Here is a 3,292-nt window from a genome sequence, read left to right on the forward strand (position 1 = left end):
CCATGACCAAGGCAACTTTTATAAAGGAAAACATTTAGTTGGGGCTGGCTTACAGGTTCAGAGGCTGAGTTTATTATCATCATGGCAGGAAGCATGGCAGCCTCAGGGCAGACTTGGTGCTGGAGAAGCCAAGAGTTAGTTCTACATCTTCATCAGAAGGCAGCCAGAAGACTGGCATCCTCAGGCAGCTAAGAGGAACCTCTCTCTTCTGCAAGGAATAGAACCTGAGCAGTAGGAGCCCTTAAAGTCAATCTACACCAACAAAGCCATACCTCCTAATAGTGGCGTTTCCCGTGGGTCAAGTGTATTCAAACCACCACACTGACTCTCTAGCTAAGATGTGATTGTAATGGAGTCTTTCTGCTTGTAACTTATCTCATCATTATGTTGTTTCCTTTGTTGTGCAAAAAATTCCAGTTTGGCCGGGCATGGTGGCGCACGCCTTTAATCCCAGCACTTGGGAGGCAGAGGCAGGCGGATTCAGGCGGATTTCTGAGTTCTTGGCCAGCCTGGTCTACAAAGTGAGTTCCAGGTCAGCCAGGGCTACACAGAGAAACCCTGTCTCGAAAAAAAAAAAAAAAAAAAATTCCAGTTTGATCCAATCCCGTTTGTCTGTGTTTCCTTTGCTAGTTATTCTTTTGAATTATACCCCTGAAAATCCACCCAATGTAGCTCTCATCCTATGATTTTTCTAATGATTTTTATAGCTAAACCTTGAATTTAAGATTTTAATCAGTTCTGAAGTGATTTTGTTGTTGTTGTTTGTTTGAGGAGTGAGATAAAGATCCCATTTCCTCTTTCTTGCTCGTGGATAATAATCTTTTTTCCCCCTAATGTTACTTATTGAAAAGACTACCCTTTCTCAGTGGTGTGTCAAAAATTTGTTAGCTAGTAGATACTATTTTAGTGGCTTTACCTTGGGGCTTTGTATCCATTCTGTTGACCGTATTTTTTTTATTTTGTATTTATTTTGTATTTTTTTATTTTTTGCCAGGAATGTGGTGTTCTGCTTACCAGAGTTTTGTAGTATCTTTGGAAGTCAGGCAGTGGAATGCTCCAGCTCTGTTCCTTAAGTTTGTGGCTTGCTATTTTACAGAACTCATTTATCATTTCCAGTAGTTTCCGTTGTCACTGTCAGACTTTAGGATTTTCATGCAATCGGCAGCCAGCAGAGGCAAGTTCACTTCTCCCTTGCCTATTTAGAAGTGGAGATTCCTTTATATTGTTATTTAGCTCCCATCCCCCCTCAATATTATGACAAGATTCAGAGTGTAAGACACCGAAGAATGATTCAAATTTTAGTTCTTTAGCTGATACAGCTAAAAGGTGACGTAATGGCCCAAGAGTAACAAGTCAGAGTAAATTTCACTGAAAGGGCTTTCCTCTGGAAATGCTAGGTCAAAGTGTTCATCCCTTTAGTTAGATGTACAGCTAGAAGGATGTTTTTTTTTTCCCTCTTGCTTCAGCCTCCTAAGCAGTAACATGACAGCTGTGCACCACCACAGCTGGTGGATCGTCCCATTAAAAAGCAGATTATGTGTTTTCATGATACAGAGTTGTTTGAACTCCTTATGCACTTTGAATATGAGCGCTTTATTAACTGTGTGGCTTGCAAATATCTCCTCCCCCTCTGTAGGCTTCCTCTTCACTCACTTGACTGTTTCTTTCATTGTGTTACTGTGTTTGCCTTCGAGGTGACTCTACCTGCCCACTTCTGCCTGTGCTGCCTGTGCTGTGGGAATCACATCAAACAAGCCATTGCCTGTGGTAATGATGGGGGGGGGGGCAGCTTTTCCTTTGTCTTTTCTTGTCATCGTTTGACAGCTTCAGATTTTATATTTAAGCCTTAGTGAATCTTAGTTAATGTCTTAGTTAATATGGTATAACATAGCATTTAATTTCATTTTTCTTTCGTGGTTATTCATAATTTTCTTTTCTTTTTCCGTGTGTGTGTGTGTGTGTGTGTGTGTGTGTGTGTATGTATGTATGTATGTATAAGGGGGTAGATCTTGCTATGTAATCCAGGATGGTCTCACACCATCTAAGTGATCCCTCTGCCTCAGCACCTCAGTGCCTCAGTGGTGTGCACCTCCACACCCAGCTTCTCCTGCAGCAGCTTACTCAGACTTTATCCCATGGTAATCAGAACCTGTGCATGCTTTGGAGTGTCCCTCCTTCTTCACTACACTCTGGACTACCTGACTTGCCCCTAGGTTATTTCGTGATCTGTGAGCTATCCTTTGATGGATACTTCTGGAGGGAAAAACCTATATCATTAATTTCTTGAATGGTATAGGTCAATTCAGTTTTTGTTCTGATTCCAGTTTTCAAAATGTACTGTTCTACTACAAATTTGCCCATGTCCTATACTTTTCAAATCTCTTTGCATAAGTTACTTATAATAGTCTCATATTACTCTGTATATCCATAGTATCATTTGCTATGAATATTTACCTTATATAGTGAAAACTTCACTTAAAAATTTTAATAATTAATAGTAAACTTAAATAGTAAAATTTTGTTTAATTTTTTTCTAAATTTCTTAAAATAATTTTTATTTAAACATTTTTTTAATTTAAAAAAACAGCCAATTTATTTATTTATTTATTTAACTAGGGAATGGGTCTCTAGGTCTCTAGGAGTTGGCCGTGGACCCCTTACTACACAACTTGTTCCTTAGCACTGTTTCCAGAATCCTTCCTCAGGTCTGGAAGAGGTGGAGGACAAGAATAGGGGTGGATCTCCAGGCCTTCAAAGACATCTCCTGTTCTGAAGGCCAGGCCCACTGTGGCTGGGGCCTCTGGCCTTGCTACCTGACTAGTGAAGCCACATTCACCCAGAGTTTTTGTCTCAACAAGGAGCTGATTGTCCTTGAACAGCAGCTGCTCCTCAGGAGGCCTCTTCATGATGCCCTCAATTATGCGCTTGAGCTCCAACACTGTGCTCAACTCCTTGGCATCAGTGAAGATGGTGGTCTTCTTGTGCCGGATCATGAGAAACACATCCATCCCTGTACTGGCTAATTTTGTGTCAACTTGACACAGCTGGAGCATTTTCTCAATTAGTGATCAAGTGGGGAGGGCCCCTTGTGGGTGGTGCCATCTCTGGGCTGGTAGTCTGGGGTTCTATAAGAGAGCAGGCTGAGCAAACCAGGGGAAGCAAGCCAGTAAAGCACATCCCTCCATGGCCTCTGCATCAGCTCCTGCTCCCTGACCTGCTTGAGTTCCAGTCCTGACTTCCTTTGGTGATGAACAGCAGTATGGAAGTGTAAGCTGAATAAACCCTTTCCTCC

The 3,292-nt window shown here is 41.6% G+C and overlaps 1 pseudogene across 1 annotated transcript; it reads right to left on the reverse strand.

Moving 5' to 3' along the window:
• Positions 1-2,660: 2,660 nt before the first annotated feature.
• On the reverse strand, positions 2,661-3,008 carry LOC110327127 (annotated as a pseudogene). Its single transcript, XR_002380809.1, has one exon. The product of XR_002380809.1 is annotated as an elongin-B pseudogene (transcript).
• Positions 3,009-3,292: the final 284 nt, after the last annotated feature.

Source organism: Mus pahari, chromosome 9 (genome assembly GCF_900095145.1).
Source record: "Mus pahari chromosome 9, PAHARI_EIJ_v1.1, whole genome shotgun sequence".
Taxonomy (NCBI): Eukaryota; Metazoa; Chordata; class Mammalia; order Rodentia; family Muridae; genus Mus; species Mus pahari.